The following is a 24,951-nucleotide window of genomic DNA, read 5'->3' as shown; positions in this document are numbered from 1 at the left end:
GTCTGCGAAGTGTTTTCATCCAGCAGAAGAAAAAGTATCATCGACGTTTCCGCTTTGGATTCCTTCGTTTTCATCGAGATGATGAGGCCTGGGAAGCGATACGCATGTTCCATGGCTTGAGGCTTGACGGCACATACCTGGTTGTCCAAAGAGCGAATATTCAGCGACCATTGCGCACTCCAGTGGCTCCTCAACCCGGAAAAAATGATCAACGAAAGGTGTGGAGACCAAAAGCACAACAGCTGGGGAAAAATAAAGAACCATCTCCAGCATCAGTAATGAATTTAGGGACGCAAGGTGAAGCTGCTAAACCAGAAGTATGTCAGCTACGTCTGGTTGGGACTACCTTAGATGAAGATTGGGTGCTGAGATGTGCCCGGGCACGCACATTACTGTCCATGCGGGTGCTAATTTTACAGGATCAATTCAGCCAGATTGGGCTATTCAACTTTCGCTTAATTCCCCTGGGAGCGGATGAGGTGATACTGGAGTTTGAAACGAAGGATGAGATGGAGGAAACAATTACAGAGTGCAACTTCTTCTTAGAACAGAAACTATATGAAATAAGGCCCTGTACAATCCTTTCTTTTGGTATGGCTCATCTTGTTTGGATTCGACTGTGGCAGGTACTGTTGGGCTTGTGGAGTGAAACATTTTTTTCCTACGTCAGAAATAGGTTGGGAACCTATGTTCAATCTGATTCTGCTACTTTGTTGAGGCACAGAGCAGATTTTGCTCGTATTTTGGTTCGTACGCATCATCCAATCCTTCACAGTTTTACCATGGCCGTTGATGTGAGTGGTACATCCTGTATTGTCTTGGTTGAAAAGGATCCAACAGCTTATGATTATGGGGCTGTACAGGTGAAGCCATCAACACCAGTAAAGGCTTACAATTCTAATGAAGACTTGAGCAACAATGATGAAAGCATCGGGGGAAACGGGAGAGATGATGAATCACAGGTTGATGCTGATTTGGATGAAGAGATTGAGGTATATCGGGACGGAAAGGCGGAAGGTTTGCAGACTAGGAGTGAACCGGTTTCCACTGATGCGCTGGGGGATGTGTGCGTGAAAGCGTCAACGGTTTCGCCGGCAAAAGTGGCGGCGCCGGTGATGGAGAGGGTGGCCGTCGAATGTGTTGAACGCCTGCAAACAGAAAAGGCTGAAGTCACGCACGTTACAGAAAGCTTTCAAAATTTGAAGCCACTTAACTCTGGAGAGAAACAAAAGGAACAGTTGGAGGATCTAATAAACTCAGGTTATACGTTTGAGGAAATTAAGGTGTGGCAAGAGAATTTATAATATGAGGATATCAGTTTAAATGGAAAACATATATTTGATAAATATATTCAAAATCAAGGAAGGGGATTTGCTGTTACTGGTTACTCTTTCAATGCTGAAGATTTGAATCAAAAAGATAATATTTGTTGGCCAAATAATGTTTTGAACCGGGACCCACAGCTACCAACAAATAAACCACAAGATAGTGCGTGTTTGCCTACGGTAAAAAATCAGAAAAATAGCTTTTTGGATTTTGCTGCATCGGTTGCAAATTTGCAAGTTTCAGAGACAAGAGGAATTACAGACGTGTTTGTGCATACCTCCCCTCACCAAATTATCCGTCAGCGTGCAAGTCTAGAGGCAACAGTGCGCCTGACTTCTCCTCCATCAACAACCCTTCCACGTTCTATTCTTTCATCTTCCTTTGCTGTTCTTGGTCCTGTTTCGCCTGCTGCAGCTGCTGATTCTGTGGTTCAGGCACAAGAGATCATACCAAACACCAATTCATCCAAGAAGTCTTCACAGCGGGGACGTCCAAAGGGAAGTAAGAACAAACCGAAGCCCCTTCCAATTGATTTTCTTGAGCCGGTGCCTGGGGAGGATGGAGTGTCAACTAGAGCTCAGAGAACATGGTTACTTGCCAAACGTCTGGGTTTGAAACCGCGAGGATCAGAGGCTTTGATGCTCCGTGGCTTAGAAACCCAAAATCATCCACACCTTAATTAATATGTCAGGACCTTGGCTGACATGGAACGTTCGCGGGTTAGGAGGAACAATGAAGCGGGAAGCAGTGAAAAAAGAAATTTTACATTTGAGACCAGAATTGGTTCTGTTACAGGAAACCAAACTGAATGAACTTCGGGAGCGTACAGTAATTTCCTGGACTAAAAGTTTGAGTATGCAGCATGCTGAATCTATTTCTGTTGGAACAGCTGGGGGTTTGATGTGTTTATGGAGGGAGAGTTCTTTGCAGGTCCTGACAGTGGCTATAGAAACTTGGTTTATCCTGCTGACGGTTAAGTTGCCCAATATTGATAACACAGTGCTGATTGGAAATGTCTATGGTCCTCATTCTGTGACCGATCGCAGCCTTTGTTTTGAAGCTCTCAAGCAACGGGTTTTGCGTCATGGCGGTCTGGTGTGTATAGGGGGTAATTTTAATGCGGTTTTATTGGCTTCTGAACGATCTTCAGGGCGTGTCCTTGATGTGGGTGACTCATCCTTTCAACAGTTTGTACAAGATAGCAATTTAATGGATCTGCCATTGAATAATGGTGAATATACTTGGTTTTCCAGCCGGAATGACGGGATTTGGAGTCGCTTGGATCGCTGGTTGGTGTCTGATGAGGTCCTGGACGGCTGGTGAGGGGTCTAAACTCTACTTTTATAGCTCTTATTCCTAAAGGGGATGAACAAGAGCAAATTTCAGACTACAGACCAATCAACTTAATTGGAAGTATTTATAAATTGCTGTCAAAAGTCCTTTCTGTGTGTCTGAGTTCGATGCTGCCAGTTTTGTTGAGTCAGAATCAATTCGCTTTCACAGCAGGCCGCCAGATTGCAGATTGCTCTTTAATTGCTAATGAAATTGTCCACACCATGGCTTCAAGGCCAGAAGGAGTTTTGTTGTTTAAAATTGATTTTGCAAAAGCTTATGATAATGTTGAATGGGATTTTATGCTGGAGCTTCTGCAGGAAATGGGTTTTGGGGAAAAATGGATTAGTTGGATGTAGGTGTGTGTTTCAACAGCTTCTTTGGCGGTTCTGGTTAATGGCTCGCCTTCTGATTTCTTCAATATTCAGAAGGGACTGCGTCAGGGTGACCCTCTCTCACCTTTACTATTCAATATTGTGGCAAAAGGAATGTCTTGCATGCTTAATCAGCTACTAGAAGGGGACGCACCATGTGGCGTGGAATTGGCGGCGGGGTTTCGTTTGAATCATTTACAGTTTGCATATGATTCTTTGTTGTTTACTGATTGTGATGAGCTTCAGTTCCAGACTTTGGCTATGGCAATTGAAGCTTACTTATACAGTTCAGGTTTGAAAGTAAATTTTAATAAATCAGCGGTGTATGGGGTGAATGCCAATCCTTCTTTGGTACAACAAGCTGCATCTTGGTGGAACTTTAGAATAGGTACACTGCCTTTCATTTATCTTGGGTCTCCGATGGGTGGCAATCCTAGAAGATTGTCTTTCTGGAATCCGGTACTGGAAAATATGACTGCAAAATTGGGCATATGGAGCTCCCGCTTTCTGACTTTAAGTGGGAGACTAGTATTGATCAAATCTGTTCTGAATGCTATTCCATTGTATTATATGGCTCTCTACAAAGCTCCAAAGGGGATAATCTAGCGGATAGAGAAGATTATGCGTCGTTTCCTTTTGGGGGGCCCTTCTGGCGACAATAAAATCATGTGGGTAGCATGGGAAGACTTGTGTAAGCGTACCCGGTTTGGAGGGTTAGGAGTGGGTTTCCTTGAATGGAAAAATAAGGCGATGCTTTTGAAGTGGGTGTGGCGGTTTGGTAGGGAGAGAGATGCTCTATGGAGGGAGGTGGTTTGTAAAAAATATGGTTTACCACTCTAGCTGATATCTTTTAATGTTGATCCTGCTGATGTGAAAAAATTATCTAAGCCTCTGGCAGATGTGTATGGCGTTTGGCGTGATAGTGGGATAGTGGGCAATATTTTCAGGGAGGGGATAGCTTGTCAGGTAGGGAGGGGGAGGGGTGTTTTTTTCTGGTTGGATCTGTGGGTAGGAAATGTGCCTCTTAGAGTGGCTTTCCCTCGGGTGTTTGCTTTGGCAGTGAATAAGAGGGCCTTGGTGTGGGAGTGTGGCACGGTTGTAGGCCCTCAGTGGGTATGGAATATTGATTTTATGCGTGATTTTCTGGGGTGGGAGAGACAACAGTATCATGAATTGCAGGCTCTTCTTCAGACCTTGGTTCCCAAACAGGGGGAGAGGGCGGATACAGATTCCCTCATTTGGAAACATGATAATATGGGACTATACAGTGTTAAGTCTATGTGTGCAGTAGTGGAAGCCCGGTGGTTTACTGAGGAGGGATGGTTTGTCCCTCAATTCTTGAGGCCTATTTTACCTTCAAAAGTTGCATTATTTTTGTGGCAGGTGCAGAAAAACAGAATTGCTTCAAAGGATAACCTGGAACAAAGGGGGGTAGTTTTGGAGAATGGTGCGTCTTGCAATTTTTGCTTATCTACAACAGAGACAACGACTCATCTTTTTTTGCATTGCCCCCGGATTTGGATGCTTTGGACACTTGTGTTTCAGAGGGAGGGCATTATGTGGACTGTTCCAGAATCAGTTTCGACTTTGCTGGCTGAATGGAGTCTATTACGCAAAACTACTTCAAGAATTTTGTGGGATTTGATTCCTTATGCTCTATGTTGGGAAATATGGATGGCTCGGAATGATGTGATTTTCCATGATAAACTCTTTGATGTAGAAGCCATTTGGGAGTCTCATGTCTTTTTACTATTTACGTGGATAAGAGCTTGGTGGCAAGATTGTCCTTATGATGCAAATCAGTTTGAGAGGGGCTTCACAAAAATTGATTTACATGCCAAGGGTAGTGTGCGGCCTGTCATACCTTGGAAACCACCTCAAGGGACGACCTTGAAATTCAATGTGGATGGTTCTTTTCAAACAGGAACAGCAGGCATTGGAGGGATTTTGAGGAACAATGCGACGAAGGTGATTGGGAAATTTTCTAGAAAGGTGGAGGTAAAACGAGCGGACGAGGCGGAGGTTTTGGCAATCTTGTATGCTTTATTATTTTGTCAGCAGTTTATGATATGCTCGGTTGAAATTGAGAGTGATTCAAGTCTTGCTGTGGATTGGGTGAGAGGGATAAAAACAGACCTTGGAATTTAACTAATGAGTTGAATATGATTGATTATTTATCTGCATTGGTGGCGTGTTGCGGAGTCTCTCATATATTACGGGAGGGGAACATGGAAGCGGATGAACTTGCAAAGGAGGGATGCTTTCGTGAGGTGCCAATTTGGCACTATGATGGGCAACAAGGATGAAATAACATTTTTGGCTTTTGTTGACCACTAATTGTTTTTGCAGGGGGGCTATTGAAATTGTTAGTCAAAGTAAGAAGTTGTTTTTGCTGGCTGTTATTTGCTGTTTTGAGCTTGTTGGATGCTGTTTTACTGGTTGCTGTTTGATGTTTTATGCTGGTGCTGTTTGCTGTTTTCTGGTGCTGCTATCGCTGTTGCTGCTGTTTCCTGTTGTGCTGTCGCTGCTGATGCTGCTGTGGGTTCTGTTGTCTGTTTTGTTGAATGTTGTTGCTGCTGTTTGGTCTGGATGCTGTTTTTTGGTCGCTGTTTTGCTTGGATGTTGTTTCTGGTTGTTGCTTATGTGTTACAGAAAACTTAGAATGGTGCTGTTTTTACTGTATACAAATTTCAGCTTTGTTTTGAGCTAATTTTCATGCTTTCTAGTGGCAGGGTGGCTTTCCCAAGTTGGTGGTACTCTTTTTCCTTGCTGGGTTTTTTCCCAATGGGTTTTTCTCAGTAAGGTTTTAACGAGGCTCCTTCTTGGGAATACGTTTCAAGCCATCTTGCGGGTTGGTGGTGGGTTTGGTGCACTGTTTTGCACATAGTTTTTTCTGCAACTCTTCAGATTGTACCTTGCTCTTGTCTTGAGCAATGTTAGTTCAAGCTTGTCCTTAATAATATTCATTTCGTTTTCAAAAAATAAAAAAATAAAATAAAAATTGAATTAAAGCATTTTTTTTGTCAAAATATGATCTCTGCTTGATTTGTTTCAAATTTTTTTTAAAAAAAACCGGAAGGGTGTTTTAAAAATAGATATTTCCTCAGGAAATTATAAATGCTCTTAATTGTATATTTTAATAAAAACTAAAAATGAAATAATCAAGGTCAATATTTAAGGAAAAATTAATACCTATAGGAAATAATACTGTTGTTTCAAATCTTTCATTAATAATTTTAATTTGTAAACAATTTTAAAGGTCAATAAGTTCATATTTTAAACCCTTAAAAGTTACAGCCACAATTAGTGTGACATAATTTACTCCATAATTAACGTTTTATTAGTTTTTTTTTTGAAACAAATAAAAGCTAATGCGTTTGGAATCAATTACGTAAGGACCTAGAAATTTCATCCCAAAAAATATATATAATGCACGGTGGTAAGCATCAGTCTGCATTCACCTACTCCATGGAACCAAGCAAGAAGGGAGGTTCTGGTGAGGCCAGGGCAAAGAGAAAGGCATTATTATCAAATAGAAGAAATTGTGCTGTCTCATCAAGTTCATCCAACCCAATTGTTCTACCTTAGATATCAATACTCAAGCTCTACACACACCTGCTACAATTTCAAGAAAATTATTCTCAACTCCTGCAAAGAGCTCTTTGAAAAATCAGTCCCAACAAGTTATCAATAGCAGTGCAAAAAAACCCATGGCTAAAGCACGTAAGCCCCTTTCAAACGATGAAAATTCTCCAATCATTGGTAATGTATATGGTTTTTTGTTTTTTTTTTTAGAGTGGTTATAATCGCTATCTTTGGTATACATTCCAGTGTGAATCATTTAATTTTATAATTTTTTGTTGTAGGATCAAGCATTATTGACAAAACTTCATTAGGGTATTCATCTATAGCAGTGCCCCCCTATCAGTGCAAAATTCCAACTACAGTACCCCATTTACTTCAAAAGAAGCCAAAGCAAAGAGAAAATATGTTCTCTCGCAGCATAAATGGGGTAATAAATCTGCAAGGCCGATTCAGACCGAGGGCAATATTAATGAGTATCTGTCTAATCATGAAGGTTTGAGTATTTGAGTCAAGTGATTGAAACAAGTCAAGTAACTAAAATGGGCAATAATGTCGTCCCCGTAAATTCAATAAGTGGTGACAGAACACTAAGCAGCGATGATGATATGTCAGGTTATTTTAAATATCTTTTCCTTTAGCATTCCATATTTTTCCCAATATCTACCATGGTTATTATTTTGGTTTATATACCATTATAACTCTTATATTTAACCTTTGGTTGCATGACAAAAAATGCAGATGCAGAAAACGCTGAATCTGAAGACAATGACCCAATAGAAGAGCCCATCCCAAAGATCCCTCCAAACATTATTGTTTTGCTTAAAAAGGCTGAAGATACAGGTTCACTATTTCATTTATTTAAATTAATTTATTTGAAAAAGGTTTTAATATATAATTGTATTTATAATTTATTAAAAACACATTTTAAAAAATTTGCAGAAATACTTGACTTGGGTGATCCTACGTCTATTTGTTTCTATTGTAATGCTCTAATGTGGCATGATGAGAAAACTGGGAAAATAAAATCCTCCGGACAAGCTGCATTTTCATTGTGTTGTTTAAAAGGAAAAGTTACCCTTCCTTATCTACGCAACCCGCCATCTTTATTACTGGATTTATGGACAGACAAAGATCCTAGAGCTAAGAATTTTAAGGAAAATATCAGAGCATATAACAGCATGTTCGCATTTACCTCTATGGGTGGTAAGGTTCAAACTTCTATTAATGACGGAGGCGGGCCTCCACAATTTGTCCTATGCGGTCAAAACTATCATCGAATAGGAAGCTTAATTCCGCAAGTAGGTCAACCCCCAAAATTTCCTCAATTGTATATATACGATACATAGAACGAAACAAAAAATCGGATGAAAATTCTTAGGTAACACAAAAGTTTAATATTATACGTATTGTCATTAGATATTACGCCATGTATATCTTTATTTGTAATTATTTGATTGAAAAAACTTGATTGACCAGACCAATGTGCTAGCTAGAGTTTTTCGGCAGGTTCGTGATCATCTATCTTCTGATGATACTTCTCAACTTTCTGTGCGGCTTTTTCGAGCAAGGGGAAAGGATCCCAGAACCTATAATATGCCTACGGCTGATGGGGTTGCAGCTTTGATCGTTGGTGACTTTGATGATATGTAATTTGGTAGGGATGTTGTTGTTAAATTGAGAGATGGTTTCTTGACAAAAATCCACGAGACGCATACTGCATTCATCCCACTGCAGTACCCTTTACTTTTTCCTTATGGAGAAGATGGATTTCGTGAGGACATTCCTATTAGTGAACTATTCAGGAACATGGGTACTTATAAAAGACACATTTTTTCTTTGAGGCACCTATGTTGAACAAACATTGCTTTGAAGCTTTGGACAAATCTCTAAATGACATTATGAAGACTAGATCTACTTATGGTTATGACATTCCATTCGTAGGGAAAGTTGTGGTACTAGGAGGCGACTTTAGACAAATACTCCCAGTTATTTCCAAAGGAAGCCGTTCGGAGATTGTGGATTCTGCTATCAATTCTTCATATCTATGGAAGCATTGCAAGGTAATGAAATTGACTGTTAATATGAGATTGCAAAATGGTAACTCATCTTCTTCATCAGTAGAAAGAAAAGAGTTTGCTGATTGGTTGCTTCAAGTGGGAGACGGAACAATTACAACCATTGATGAAGCCGAATCACTCATTGAGATTTCTCCAAATCTTCTTATTGAACCGTGTAAGGATCCCTTACTTGAAATAGTAAATTTTTCATATCCGAAACTTTTGTTTAATTTGGAAAAAAATTCATTCTTCCAGGAAAGAGCAATCCTTGCACCAACAGTTGAAAGTGTAGAGGAAATCAACAACTTTATGTTAGCTATGATTCTTGGTGAGGAAACAGAGTATTTGAGTTGTGATACTCCATGCAAGTCCGATGAAGATTCGGGTGTCAATGCGGAATGGTTTACATCTGAATTCTTAAATGATTACAAATGCTCCAGAATTCCAAACCATCAAATTAAACTAAAAGTCGGTGTCCCTATCATGCTCATTCGAAATATTGACCAAGCTGCAGGGTTGTGTAATGGCACTCGAATGATAGTCAGCGCTTTGACTAAATATATAATTGTTGCTACTGTTCTAAACGGAAACACGATGAGAGAAACAACCTTTATTCCAAGGATGAGCTTAACTCCATCTAATGCTGACATTCCATTCAAATTCTAGCGCAGATAATTCCCTGTTATTTTATGTTTTGCAATGACTATAAATAAAAGTCAGAAACAATCTTCAACTCATGTTGGACTGTATTTGTCAAGGTCTGTCTTTACTCATGTGCAATTATATGTTGCACTATCAAGAGTTAAATCTAGAAAATGTTTGAAGATACTAATCCTAGATGACCAAGGAGTAGTTTCTAACACTACCCGCAACGTTGTCTATCAAGAAGTCTTTGAAAATATTTGATATGTATGTGTTTTTTTTTACTACAATTTTATTGGGTTTATATTTTTTTAAATACCAAATCTGATATGCCTTTGTTTTAATTGTTGACGGTATAAATAAATGTCAAGCAGCTTATTGGTCATCTAACTTGAAGGATAATTCCGTTGCTATAAAGTTTGTTTTTAATTTTCAAATGATATATCAAGTTCATCTTTGTATTGCTTACTAATTATTACTCTGATATCTACTTTTTCCACTGTAGGTTATGTTGCTCAAATATTGAATTGGTAGCAAAATTCAACTTCAAGTCTAAAGTCATTATCACTGAACATGGACAACAAGTTCTACTAAGCGATCATGCTATTGACATTTTTGTGATTTTTTAATTTGTTTGTTTTTGCAACGCATTCCGTAAAAACATGGATTTATAATATTGTTCATGCGTTGACTTCGGTAGGTCATACAACGAATTCTATTTAACATTTTTAAGTTGGTCTATTCACATACATGTTTGAACATATTCTTTGTTATTTGATATTCTACAAATATATCTACACAATAAACGTAATCGTCGTGCAACGCGCGGGTGAAAATGACTAGTTAGTCAATTCAATTCAAAATAAAAATTGGCTTAATACATCAGAAGACCCCTGTAATTGTAAAGGGAATCAAATCCAAGGCCTAGAAAATTTTTGCATCAAATTGGGTCCCTAGAAATTTTTTTTTAATTCAATTAAGGCCAAAGTGTGCCAGCTCTCAATTTTATTCCAGTCATCAATTCCACGTGGCTTTTTTTAATTTAAAAAATAATAAAAAATTATTTTTAATTCCAACTCAATAATTTAATCAGAAAAAAAATTAAAAACTTAATAAAAAACCAACTCATACTATTTAAAAAAAACCTAATCTAATCTAAAAAAAAAATCTAACCTAATCTGAAAATAAACCTAACCAGAAAATAAACCTAACCTAATCTTCCTTCTTCTTGACTGGTGGAAAGCATAGCCAACCTCTTCTGTCTAAGGCCCAACCTCCACTAGTGCCGCCTTCCTCCACCAGTGTCGCCTTCCTCCACATCGAGCTCCACGATCTCCCAATCGCTGTTGCGGCCTTCGACGATGTCGACGTCTTCTGCAAACTCAATCTTCGAATCGAGCGTCTGCTTTACTGAGGGCTCAGGCATGGAGGTGAGATTTTGGGAGCGGGAAAGTTGGTGTTGATGGAAGCGGAAGAAGATGATGAATCAGATGAGGGTTTTTTTTTTCTTCTTTTGGTTACAGATCTTGGGTTTTTTTCATTAGGTTAGGGATTTTAATTTTTCTCTTGATTTGGGTTTCTCTCATGCTTCTCTGCTTCTCCGGTCTGGGTTCTTTCACATGTTTCTCTTCATTTTTTACTCGTTCTTCTCTGCACTTGGAAGACCCATCAGTCTATTACTCTGTTATATTGTTGATGGTGGTGAATGGTCCCTTTGTTAAATCAACGTTGGGTATCTTGCTGATGGTGAACAACCAAATTTGTTTATTATATTGTTTGGTTAATTTACTTGTAATTGGGGCTGTAATGTTCATCTTGAAGATTTGTTGGGATTATTTTCCTTCACTACTAGGTTGTGATGGGTACTGGTTGTATCACAGCTGAATAGGTTAGATTAGGTTTTTAGATTAGATTAGAGATTATTAGTGATTAGTTTAGATTTTGTATTAAGATTTTATTAAGTTTTTGTTTTTAATTTATGACTTGGAATTAAAAAAAATTAAGTATTCAATTTTTTCAATTAAAAAAAATCAAAATGACACATGGAATTGATGACTGGTATAAAATTGAAGGCTGACACACTTTGGCCTTAATTGAATTAAAAAAAAATTTCTAGGGACCCAATTTGATGCAAAAATTTTCTAGGCCCTGGATTTGATTCCCTTTACAATTACAGGGGCCTTCTGATGTATTAACCCATAAAAATTAATGCGTGCAATCAATTCATTGAATTCAAATCTACGAATTTATGGGTTATAATTAATTAATTAATTAATTAATTAATGCGATAATGTCCATTTAATTCTCTCTCTCTAACTCTCACTCTCATTCTCTCTCTCTCTCTATCTCTCTCTCTCTCTCTCATTTGTCAGGCTCTACTGCTTAGTTCACTAATGATGAGGCAATGTATTAGTCTTACACCTACCAACCGTAGTGATACCTTGGATAAGATTGTTTTTAGCATTTTGTTAAAAAAATAACGCCTTACCATATTAATGAGGTATTTCTTTAAATAAATATTAATGTGGTAATTAGTCAATTCAATTCAAAATAAAAATTAATGCGTGCAACCAATTCATTGAATTCAATTCTACGACTATATGGGTTATTATTAATTAATTAATGCGACAATGTCCATTTATTTCTCTCTCTCTCTCTCACACTCTCTTAGAGTCTCACTCTCACTCTCATTCTCACTCACTCCCTCCCTCCCTCTCTCTTTCTCTATCTCTCTCTCTCTCTCACTGTCATTCTCTCTCTCCCTCTCCCTTTCACTCTCTCTCTCTCTCTCTCTCTTTCTCACTCATTTGTCAGCGTCTACTGCTTAGTTCACTGATGATGAGGCAATGTATTAGTCTTACTCCTACCAGCTGTTGTGATACCTTGGATAAGATTGTTTTTACCACTTTGTTAAGAAACAAATAACTTTTTACGATATTAATGAGGTAATTCTTTAAATAAATATTAATGTGGTAATTAGTCAATTAAATTCAAAATAAAAATTAATGCGTGCAATCAATTCATTGAATTCAATTTTACGACTTTATGGGTTATTATTAATTAATTAATGCGATAAAATCATTAAGTAAAAAAACTCAATGGGATGGGTAAGAAAACAACTAAGTACAATGCAATTTAGTTGAGATATTTGAGGCAGAATAATCCGATATTCAATAAGTTTTTCAATAATGTAGCTAAAAGACTTTGGAAAATACTTCCGCCGAATTATCACTTAAATAAATTTGTTGAAGGTTAATGTCACCTTTCTTTTGTAAGACATGAGGAAGAATAGTTTTGGTTTTTTTTTGGATAAGCGAAATAGTATTGATCCAAAAGTACAAGGGGTACTTCAACCGAGTACAAAAAGATGAAAAGAAAAAAACAACAACAAAAACAACAATAGAAAAGTTACAACCAAGATATGTGTACACTAAGAGCATCTCCAATGCAAGGTTCTTAGTTCTTATTTTATAAGAACTAAGAACTAAGAACTTTACCATTGGAGGTGCTGACATGGACTCCTTAATTCTTAAAAATAAGAACTCAGTTCTTATATTAAAAGTTTTGCTTTTTGAGTTCTTAGCTTAAAATATTAATTATTTCTCTCTCATCCAAATTACTTTATTACTTTATGAGTTTTGTTTTATTACTTTATGAAAATAAAAAGTATAAATAATGTGGCTGATGGGACCAAATGAATAGTGGTAAGAACTAAGAACTAAGAACTCATGGTTGGAGCAAAATTGCTTTAGAGTTGCTTAAACACATGTGGCAATACGAGCGCACATGAATAGTGCTAAGAACTAAGAAATAAGAACTAGCATTGAAGATGCTCTAAAAGAAGAGTTTTGGTGATATGTGTTATGTTTTATCCTTTTGACGCATCCTTTCTGTGTTTAGCAATACATGCAATGTTATTCTCATATGTAATTGTTGGAAATATTTTTTCAGAGATAGACCACAAGTCTCAAGCACACATTGAATCACAACTTGTTATTGACTTGCCTTAGGGCTGTCCATAGGTCGGGTACGGTCGGATTCGGGCCGACGACGTCGGTTACGGCGGGTGAAAACCACTCAACCATCAGGCCCGCCGCCGACTGTCTAGTAGCATCGGGTTTGTCGGATTACAGCCGAATAAGTCGGTGTTGTCGGTTCTTGATAAAACAATCCCAAAAACAGAAGAAGATCCAAGACAGAAACCCCAATCCTCAAAGCAAAGATAGAAAATTTCCTAAATAATGCAATCAATTCCCATAATACATATTACATAAATCCAAACTTTGGACATAATAAAACCCAAAAATCAAAATTTTGTCACAGAAAAAAGAGAGAAGAAGGAAGAAGACCTAATTTTTACACTAAAATTAAACCATCATCAAATGAACTAGATTAAGAGAGGCCATGAACGGTATTCTCTTCACCATCTTCTGGAGATCGAGCCAGATCGTGTGAGAGAGACCTGATCTAGTGAGGTAGAGCCAGTGAGCTAAGACCTGAAGTTGGTGGTGAGATGGCGTTGTATGGTGGCGACGTAACCCCTCCGTCGCCTCCTAGAACATGCGCGTCGTTGCAACCAAACACAATCCATCATCTGCTCCAAGCAAGCGCGCTTCGTGCGCTTCCTTCTTCAACGATGGCGGCTTCGGATGAAGATTGGGCGGTAGGAGAGGCGAGGGCTGCATCGAGTGAAGAAGAAGGAGGTGGGTGAGGGTGGAAGCGCATGAAGAAGGTTGGAAGTGCAAGAAGAAGAAGGAGGAGGCGCAAAGGTGATGGAGGCACAGAGGTGAAGGGTTGGAAAAAAAGAGAAAATAATGGCAGGGTTAATTTTTTGTATTTATATCTCTGGTTCGGTCGGACCAGTGCCTAAACCGAACTCGAACGAACCAAACAATCTAGGACCGTTTTTTACACCCGAGAACCGACCTGGCCTGACCGAGTGGACAAAAAAACGTCGGTTTGGGCCGGTTTCGGTTCGGGCCGACCCGTTCGTGACCGGTCTAACTTGCCTCATGTATCTATTACTCTTCAATGGAACAATGATTCTTGATAAAAAGAAATATAAAAAATCAATTTATCATAAACGCAAATAAATTATCATAAAACAATGATTTAAATGATATAACTAACATTGAAAATGGGATAAAATTAACGCATAAATAACTAATGTTTCATTAAAAAAAAGTAATGTTTTAATTTCAAAAATATATGATTTGTAACATTTGGTAAGTATTTCGAACGATTTGTCCCTGTATAATAACTCAAGTGGTAAGAGCTGGATGATATATGAGTTGAGAAGGAGAGGTCAAGAAATCAATCTTTGACGGGTGTAATTTATTTTTTTCGATAAAAGAATGAAACCATAAATGAATCACGCAGAATGAATCCATCCACTTTATTTGCTGGCAACCGTCAATTTCATTTAAGCTCGTGCAAGACGCGTTTGATCCATTTTTCTAGCAGTGAATTGGATGGAAAGACTATTGGAAGTTTTCTCCATGAGGACAACCCTCTTCGTCAGCATGCTGCATATTATGTTCTAAACGAGGATGTGTCCCCTTGTGTTGTTGGTTCTATTGAAAAGTAAAGATGGTCTTATTCTTGTGCCAAACAGTTGATTGAGAGGTTGATTCATGTTGAGGGTGCAGAAAATGGCTTGGAATTCTCCATCGTGAGACCTTTTAACTGGATTGGACCTAAAATGGATTTGAATCCTGAAATTGACGGTCCAACTCATGTTGTTCCGAGGGTCTTATCAAGTTTTACCATTAGCCTCCTCCGCCGAGAGCCCTTAAAACTTGTGGATGGCGGCCACTCGCATGGAACTTTCACTTTTATTGAGGATGCTGATGACCCTGTTTTAGTAGTATTTTTAGGGTCATTTCTTTGTTTGTTTTGAGTCTTTTTGTTGAGTCTCATGTAGTGTTTCATGCATTCTCATGCATTTCTATTCTTTTCCTTAGTCTTTATTTTGTTTTGGTAATTTAGTAGTTTTATAGGTAGTTTTCTTGCATTTTAAGTAAAGTTTAGGACTTGCATGGTTTTGTTGTGTTTTATGAAGGACCTCTTGTGCTAATGAGCTCTTGGAGCTTCTAGAATCTTCCTTGTCTTGTTGGTTAGGTTTGGAGTGCCGAAACAGAAGGAGAAAGAAGGCCAAGAAGCATGGAAAAGATGAAGAACTTAAAGAGGATTGAAAAGAGGAGTTTCAGAAGCCAAAAAGTCCTTTTCAGGCGAGCTTAAGTGCCTAGGCGCTGGGAGTGGGCGCCTAGGCGCCAATAGGGTCCAGAGGCATGTTTTTCAACATGCAATTGGCGCTCAGGCGCTCTGAATTGGCGCCTGAGCGCCCAACTTCGTGTAATTTGCCTATAAATAAGGCTTAGGCCAATTTCTTTGATACAATTTTGACATTTTACTCATTTTTGATCAAGTTTGAGAGCTGAGGAGAACTTTGGGGCCAAGGGAGGCTTCCAACTTGTACTTTTTCTCAGGTTTTATTTACATTTTCTTCATGAATTCACTAGCCATGAGTGGCTAGTTCTCTTTTTGCTTTGGGTTAAGAGATTCTATGAAATTTTAGTTTGTTAAATCCTATCTCTATGCATGAGTCTTGATTCAATCTTGTATTTCAATTCCTTATTGCATGTTTAGCTTTGGTGCACCTTTGCAATAGGCTAGATTATAATCAAATGGAAATTTGTTATGATTTAGGGACATGAATTGGAATAGGTCCTTCTATACTTGCTTCTAGGAATAGAGTGAGGGTAGGGTTTTGTTGGCCTGATTATACATGATATTAAACCTCTTATGAATGTTTAAGTACACAAGGAATTGGGCTTAACTTTCAATTTGAGAGAATTACTTTTGTGAGGAATCAACTAGTAAGTACATAGGCTTTTACAACAAGAGTTGAATCAAGGTTTCACATGCATAGGATATGTGGACTAAAATGGATTAGATGATCAAAAACCCAAGGCAATTTTCCATCATTTGTTTTTCACAACTTATTCATCATTTCTCTTTTGCAAAACTTTTGTCACAATCAACCAAAACCAATCTTTGAAATTTACTGTTTTAAGAACTTGCAAACCTTAGGCTTAAATCAACAATTCTCACTCACAATCCCTGTGGTTCGATATTTTAAAACCCGGAGGTATTCGTACACTTGCGAATCGACCAACAAGTTTTTGGCGCCGTTGCCGGGGATTGTTTGTGGTTTTCGATTTAAGTTAAAGAGTTTGTTTGTTTGTGTTACTAAGCATTGCATTGAATAGGTGCTACTAACCTTTTCTCTGTTTTGTGATTTCAGTTTATGCACGGTAGTCTTGGCACGGATCCACTGCTGTTTGATCCGGAGCCAGAACGCACCCTCCATCGTCGACGAGCTCAACAAAGAGCTGCTGAGTTAGCCGCCATGGCTGCCCATATGACGGAGGAGGAGATGCATGCCCACATTGAAGAAAGAGTGAATGAGGCTCTTGCTCAAAGACTTCAAGAGCAAGAATTGGAGAATGCTAATTGTTCTCTTAGAGACCTCACCTCGGCTGCTATGAGCTACGATTATCCGGGCAGCATAGTTTCCCCCGATGGCACGGGAAACTTTGAGCTGAGGCCGGCATTCATCAACTTGGTGAACCAAAATCAGTATGGTGGAGGTGCTCTTGAAGATCCTCATGCACACATGGAGCGGTTTATCCGCAATTGCAACACCTACAGAGTTCAGAATGTTTCAGCGGACACCATCCGCTTGAGTTTATTCCCTTTTTCATTGAGGGATACTGCTGAAGAGTGGTTGAATTCACAGCCCCAAGGTAGCATTACATCTTGGGAAGACTTGGCTGAGAAGTTCACCACAAGGTTTGTTCCGAGAGCCCTCTTGAGGAAGCTCAAGAATGACATCATGACTTTTGCTCAATCCACCGATGAGAATCTCTATGAAGCTTGGGAGAGGTTCAAGAAGCTCTTGAGGAGGTGTCCTCAACATAACCTTACTCAAGCTGAACAAGTAGCAAAGTTCTATGATGGTCTCCAATATTCTTCGAGGTTTGGTTTGGATGCGGCTTCAAGTGGAGAGTTCGATGCCTTACTTCCACAAGTGGGGTATGAGTTGATTGAAAAAATGGCTATAAGAGCCATGAACTCTAGTAATGATCGCCAAGCCCGAAGAGGAGTCCTTGAGGTTGAAGCTTATGATCAACTTATGGCCTCCAACAAGCAACTTTCCAAGCAAATGAATGAGATTCAAAATCAAATGAAGACTACCAAGATTGGTGGTCGAGTTGCCAAAGTGGAGTGTGTGACTTGTGGAGGGCCACATGACAGCGAAGAATGCACAGAGACTAGACCGGAGGAGGAAGTGAAGGCTATGGGTCAAGCTCGGAATGACCCATTTTCAAATACTTACAATCTAGGATGGAGGAATCACCCTAATTTTTCTTGGAGGCAAGGTGGTAGTGGGCAAGGAAATGGTTTTCAAAGACAATTTCCTAGCCAAGGATTCCAAGGCCAAAGCTCAAGACAACCTCAAGAGCGAGGAGAAGGTGAAGGTAGTGGTTCCAAGAAGAGCTTAGAAGAGTTGGTGGAAACTTTCATCAACCGGACAGAGAATAATTACAAGAATCAAGAGGCGGCTATCAAGAATCTTGAGAATCAATTTGGCCAGCTGGCCAAGCAAATAGCCGAGAGACCTCAAGGTAAATTTCCTTCCGACACTATCCCCAATCCTAAGCAAGAAAATGCCTCTGTTGTAGCCACTAGAAGTGGGAGAGTGATGAATGAATTGAAGAAAAAAACAGAGGGAGAAAAGAGAGAGGATAGAGGGGAAGGAGAAGTAGTTGTGCCTATTAAGGTGAGAGAGGAAGTTGATCTTACTCCTGAAACTAGCAAGGTTCCGTTCCCTAAAGCATTGGCTAAGAAGAGCTTAGATAAAAAGTTTTCAAAATTTGTTGAAGTTTTCAAAAAGCTCCATATTAGTATTCCTTTTGCCGATGCTTTGGAACAAATGCCTATATATGCTAAGTTTATGAAGGATATTCTGCATAAGAGAAGAAGATTGAAGGGAGTAGATGAGACGGTGTTGATGACGGAGGAATGTAGTGCCATTTTGCAGCGGAAGATGCCAAAGAAGAGAAGGGACCCCGGAAGTTTCACTATTCCGGTGGAAATTGAAGGCATGGCGGATGTGGAGGCCTTGTGTGACCTTGGAGCGAGTATCAATTTGATGCCGCTCACCATGTTTGAGAGGCTTAACCTAGGAGAGGTTACCCCAACCATGCTCTCCTTGCAAATGGCGGATCGATCCCTTAAGACTCCATATGGGATTGTGGAGGATGTAATGGTGCGGGTGGACAAGTATGTGTTCCCCGTAGACTTTGTTGTGCTGGATATGGAGGAGGATGAGAAGATTCCTCTCATTCTTGGTCGACCTTTCTTAGCTACTGGGAGAGCTAAGATTGATGTTGACAAGGGTCACCTCATTCTCCGTGTTGGTAAGGAAAAGGTACGGTTTTCTGTTTTTAATCCTATGATTGAGACTAACCATGACGATGACTTTGTCTGTGATGTGATTAGAAGCAGGTCGAAGGTTTCGGAAGAGATCCCCAAAGTTAATGCCCAAATTGATGAGTTCCATCCGGCTCTCATCAAGCTTGTTAATGGTAACAAGTATGGGGGGTCCAAGTACGAGAACTTGCATGCTCATATGGTGAAGTTTACCCAAGCTAGCACCCTTGCTAAGATTGAGGGTGTTTCAAGTGATGAAGTGAAGATTAAACTCTTCCCTCATTCTTTGACGAGGGAGGCTAGAGCTTGGTTTGATGAGCAAGAGGACATAGCCTCATGGGAGGATTTACTCCAGAGGTTTTGTGCAAGGTTTCTTCCTTGCACTTGTGGTAAGTTAATCAATGGAAAGGAATTTCCTTCCTAACACCATCGGAAGGAGAGTCCACCTAGGACTATAACCTAGGGCTAAATGGGAGACAACCCATTCTTTTTATTTTATTATTTTCTATCTTTTAATTTTGTAGCATTTTAGTATTTAATTTCAAAAAAAAAAAAAGAGAAATTTTTTTGTGAAAAAACTGGGTTGAGCGCCTAGGCGCCCAGCCAATTAGTGGCAGAGGCACTGCCTCTGTATCTGGCATGAGCGCCTGAGCGTTCCCTATGAGCGCTCGAGCGCTCTTATACGTTTTTTCTGCCAGATTTTGGGTTTTAAAACCCCAACCTTTCATTTTCCCACTCTTAACTCTCACTTCTCTCATAAAAACGCACCCCACTCTCTTCATACCTCATTGCTACTTCTCATTTCTCACTTGCACACACATTATCTCTTCCTTTTGCTTCAAAGTTCTGCATTGCATCAAGTCTATTCCACTTGCACCCACTCACTCTCAAGTCAAGGTAAGTTCCATTTTCCACTTCCCTTCATCATGGTTCATGAGTTTTGCAATGCATGCTTCTTTTGGGTAAGGGTGAGTGATTTTGTGTTAGTGCAAGTTGGGTTTGGGTTGCATATGTTCATTATGGGTTGATTTTGTGCTTAATTAGAAAGGGGTAGTGAATTTGTGAGGAATGGGTAGTTAGGATTTTGTGGATTAGTTTGGTTTAGCTTTTGCTTATAAGGTGTTTCATAGAATGCCTCAATGGGTTCTCTTAGTCGATTTTTGGCAAGTGCTTGTGGTAGTTTTTCTCTCTTTGCCAAAATCACTAAGGAACTTGTTGGGTGCTCTTAGGTTGTTCTATTTTTGTTTTTGTACAAAGTTTCTTCTTTTTTTTTTCTTTTTTTTTTCGAACTAACATTTCTAACATTTGTGGCTTGTGTATGGGCTAACAATTTTGCAGATGCCTGTAAAAAGAGCAAGAACCAACACAAGAGCTGCAGCTTCTTCCTCCACCTCCTGGAGTTTTGACCGCTCCCGCTTCCTATCAGCGATTAAGGAGGAGTTTTACCGAGCTCACCTAGCACACAAGGAGTGTGTGAAGGAGCGGGGAGTTTTGTATCGGGAGGGAAGGAGAGACCTCTTGGGCATGCAGGAAGCCATGGAAATTAGGAGGTGGAAGAATTGGGTCAACCCCATTCCGTTTGCTTGTGAGGTCATGGTTAGGGAGTTCTACGCGAACACCTACTGTGACAATCAAGAGGACAGGTCCAGGCCACCGGTGAACTCATCTTGGTTCAGGGGAGATGTGATTGATTACAATCCAGTAGTCATTCGCAGGCATCTTGGTCTCCTCACGGAGGACCAAGAGAAGGAGCTTTTCCCTGAGAAGGCCACTTATCATGAGCTCTTAGAGGAGAAGTCACCGGAGATCTTGGAGGACATGAAGGCAGTGATTGTTAGGCCTGGGCGGGACTGGGAAGCAGTTGAAGATGAGATCATTTTTGTGAGAATGAAGGATATGACACCGCTGGCTAGAGTTTGGGCTGAATTTTTGCAGGATTCCCTCATTCCTAGCTCTAACAAATCTGAAGTTAGAGAGGTTACATTGGTTGCCATCTACTGCATCGTGAGAGGTCATCCTATGGACGTGGCCACCATCATTGCTGGTCGGATTTATTCTCTCTACAACAGGAGTAAAGACAAGCATCGACCTATCTTTCCTCACTTGATTTGCTCTTTGATTCATGCGGTGAGGGACAGAGCTAGGAGGCCAGTCCATGTTATTGAGAAGAGGTTGCCAGTGGCACCTCTGCTCAGTAAGGAGAGGATCGCTCAGCTTTATAAAGAATGGACGGCGAGGATGCCTCAAGAGGATGAAGAGGAAGAGGATCCTGAGGAGCCAGCGGAAGAAGATGAAGAAGAGGAAGAAGAAGAGGAGGAAGAAGAAAATGTTGAGGTGGTGAATGAGGTGGTTACTCCACCACGTGCTGACCCTTCTCCTGCTTGGATGGAGGCCGCTTTCGGGCGGATGTTTTTGAGGCAAGATCGCCTACACAGGGATCTTGACCTCCATTGGAGGGGAGGTAGCACATCAGACCCCAGGTACAATGGGCCCTTGGATTTTAATACCTTGGAGCAGGGGATGATAGACTTGAGCTTGATGCATGATGCCGGTGTTCATCCGGATTATGGCGATGGAAGGGGTGACCATGACCCCATGGAGTGACTATGTTGAGGTATCTCTACTCTTAGTTTAGGTCATGCATTTTTAGCATATTTTCAATTTGTAGATTTTGTTTTCTTTTGATCATGCATTGTTTTAGCTGGTTTTGTTTTTATTTTTGGGTCTTTACTTCCCTATACTCACATGCTTTTAGCTAAAGATTTGCTTCCCTACTTGTGCTGTTTTTGAAAATGCTTTTGTGAATACTTGTTGTTGTTTTTGGGGATGAGTGATTACATGTTGGGGAAGAGAGGAGGAGACTTCGGTCTTCCGAGTGTCTCTTGAGAAAGGAGTCAGTGTGAGTCCATTAAGGGTCTATCTTTGACCCTTCACCATAAAAATTCTCTGGAGGATCCTGACTCACTTGCAATTCTTGGTTCTGCGTTGATTTCACTCATAGCATGCTTAGTGATTCTTGCTTTATTCTTGAGACTTGTAGGATTTCTTGAGATTCTGAATTTGTTGTTTGAACATTGTCCTTAGTTGTCCCATTTGAGCCTTATTGGAGAATTTGTTGTAGCCAAGTTTTTGGGACGGATGTTTGGTTGGAATAGTGGGGAGTGATGGTCCTTGTTGTGTTGTATGGAGCTGGAAAAATGAGAAATAGTCTCTTGCCCCAAAAAGAAAAATCAGTGACAAAAAAGGGAAAGAAAAAGAACTCCTAACCAAAAGTTGGAGTTGGAAAAAAGGAAAAAAGTTTGAAAAGATGGGTGCAAGAGACTTGTAAAAAAAGTGTGTTGCAAGCTCCGGGGTTATTAGAAGAGGACCACACTCAATGTGCTTGAAAGCCTAGAATTCCCTTAGGGACCAACCACCATCATGTTTCGCCAAGCCAATGTTTCAACCCTTTTAAAAGTCTCTTTGAATATTTGCATGCTTAATCTTTGTTGCTATTGAGTGAATGACATTCAGGACCTATGAACTTGCTTGTGTGCTCAGTGCACTAAATGAACATCTCATCCTAGGATTTGTAGATCTAAATGCTTCTCATGAACGGACTCTACACTCTTCTCTTTTCAAAAGATGCATGAAGTAGGTTGTTGGGTCTTTCTCTTGGAACTAGTTGTGATTACTTTGTCCCCCTGTTTTTGTGAAGTATTCCTTGTTGAGAGCACTTGTGTGGGAGCATTTCTTGCGCTTGAGGGCAAGCGAGTGTTATTTACGCTCGAAGGCGAGCTGTCGTTGAGTATAGTGGTGTGATGACCCTGTTTTAGTAGTGTTTTTAGGGTCATTTCTTTGTTTGTTTTGAGTCTTTTTGTTGAGTCTCATGTAGTGTTTCATGCATTCTCATGCATTTTTATTCTTTTCCTTAGTCTTTATTTTGTTTTGGTAATTTAGTAGTTTTATAGGTAGTTTTCTTGCATTTTAAGTAAAGTTTAGGACTTGCATGGTTTTGTTGTGTTTTATGAAGGACTTCTTGTGCTAATGAGCTCTTGGAGCTTCTAGAATCTTCCTTGTCTTGTTGGTTAGGTTCGGAGTGCAGAAACTGAAGGAGAAAGAAGGCCAAGAAGCATGGAATTGATGAAGAACTTAAAGAGGATTGAAAAGAGGAGTTTCAGAAGCCAAAAAGTCCTTTTCAGGCGTGCTTAAGCGCCTAGGCGCTGGGAGTGGGCGCCTAGGCGCCAATAGGGTCCAGAGGCATGTTTTTCAACATGCAATTGGCGCTTAAGCACTCTGAATTGGCGCCTGAGCGCCCAACTTCGTGTAATTTGCCTATAAATAAGGCTTAGGCCAATTTCTTTGATACAATTTTGACATTTTACTCATTTTTGATCAAGTTTGAGAGCTGAGGAGAACTTTGAGGTCAAGGGAGGCTTCCAACTTGTACTTTTTCTCAGGTTTTATTTACATTTTCTTCATGAATTCACTAGCCATGAGTGGCTAGTTCTCTTTTTGCTTTGGGTTAAGAGATTCTATGAAATTTTAGTTTGTTAAATCCTATCTCTATGCATGAGTCTTGATTCAATCTTGTATTTCAATTCCTTATTGCATGTTTAGCTTTGGTGCACCTTTGCTATAGGCTAGATTATAATCAAAAGGAAATTTGTTATGATTTAGGGACATGAATTGGAATAGGTCCTTCTATACTTGCTTCTAGGAATAGAGTGAGGGTAGGGTTTTGTTGGCCTGATTATACATGATATTATACCTCTTATGAATGTTTAAGTACACAAGGAATTGGGCTTAACTTTCAATTTGAGAGAATTACTTTTGTGGGAATCAACTAGTAAGTACATAGGCTTTTACAACAAGAGTTGAATCAAGGTTTCACATGCATAGGATAGGTGGACTAAAATGGATTAGATGATCAAAAACCCAAGGCAATTTTCCATCATTTGTTTTTCACAACTTATTCATCATTGCTCTTTTGCAAAACTTTTGTCACAATCAACCAAAACCAATCTTTGAAATTTCTTGTTTTAAGAACTTGCAAACTTTAGGCTTAAATCAACAATTCTCACTCACAATCCCTGTGGTTCGATATTTTAAAACCGGAGGTATTCGTACACTTGCGAATCGACCAACAGATGCCATTGAAGCTATCTTGTTGATGACTGACAATCTTGTCAGGGCTAATGGTCATATTTTTAATGTTGGTAACCCAAGAACTGAGGTTACAATTCGGCAACTTGTTCAACTGATGATTCAGGTTTATTCTTACATTAGTCAAGAAGAAGTTTTGGAGGTTCCTACAATCGTTGTGAGCTTTGAAACAATTTACAGTAAGGGATATGATGATTGTGACAAAGGACTTCCTGACATTACCAATATTCATGGACTGCTTTGTTGGAGCCCTAAGACACCCGTCTACCAGATGCTGGAGACCATATTGATGCATCATTACCATGACATACTGATAAACTGTTCCTAGGAGGTCATAGCGGGGCAAAATGAGTGATTTTCTCACACTCAAGATGTTGCAAATAATTTATGTTCGATGTGCTTTAAGTATTTAACTTTCAAACACACAAATTTTGTTTCTTTTTCTGCTATTAAACTTTGGTTGATTTTCATGTGTAGCATGATAGTTTGACTTTTTTGAATATTATACATCTTGAAAATTTAATTAGACTCTCAAAAAAAGAACTAAGAACTCCACGTTAGACATCTCCAATGCTTAAGAACCTGGTTCTTAATTCTTAACTTAAGAACTCACCTCTAAGAACTAGCATTGGAGATGCTCTATGAACTAGCATTGAAGATGCTTAGTTGGGCATTTCAAACTTTGGGTTTTTAAAATTAATTAATTATTAAGAGCACCTAACTAAAATTATTTTTTTACTCGAATGATAGCTCAAGTGGTAAGAACTAGGAGACATTTGGATTGGGTGGGAAGGTCTAAGGATCAATCCCGATGTAAAGAAAAAATTATAATTATTTCTAGATGAAACATATTTGATATGCATGACCATGATTTATTCTCGATGATATAAAATCGTGTTCATAAGATCTAATGAATTACCGGAGTTTCAGCTTAGCTAGTACTTACACAGCACCAAGATAAGGACTTTCTAGTTGCATTTGGGGGATCCAAA

At 39.4% G+C, this 24,951-nt stretch overlaps 1 non-coding gene and 1 pseudogene across 1 annotated transcript; one reads left to right on the top strand and one right to left on the bottom strand.

The window, feature by feature from the left end:
* The first annotated feature begins 14,696 nt into the window (after positions 1 to 14,696).
* Positions 14,697 to 24,287, top strand: LOC130747893 (UDP-D-apiose/UDP-D-xylose synthase 2-like; annotated as a pseudogene).
* LOC130734812 (small nucleolar RNA R71) lies at positions 17,196 to 17,302 on the bottom strand. Its single transcript, XR_009018153.1, has one exon. It is a non-coding gene; the product is annotated as a small nucleolar RNA R71 (small nucleolar RNA).
* Positions 24,288 to 24,951: the final 664 nt, after the last annotated feature.

The sequence above is a fragment of the Lotus japonicus genome, chromosome 1 (assembly GCF_012489685.1).
Source record: "Lotus japonicus ecotype B-129 chromosome 1, LjGifu_v1.2".
Lineage (NCBI taxonomy): Eukaryota > Viridiplantae > Streptophyta > Magnoliopsida > Fabales > Fabaceae > Lotus > Lotus japonicus.
Note: the sequence above shows the minus strand (reverse complement) of the source record. Positions and strands in the feature narration are given on the sequence as shown.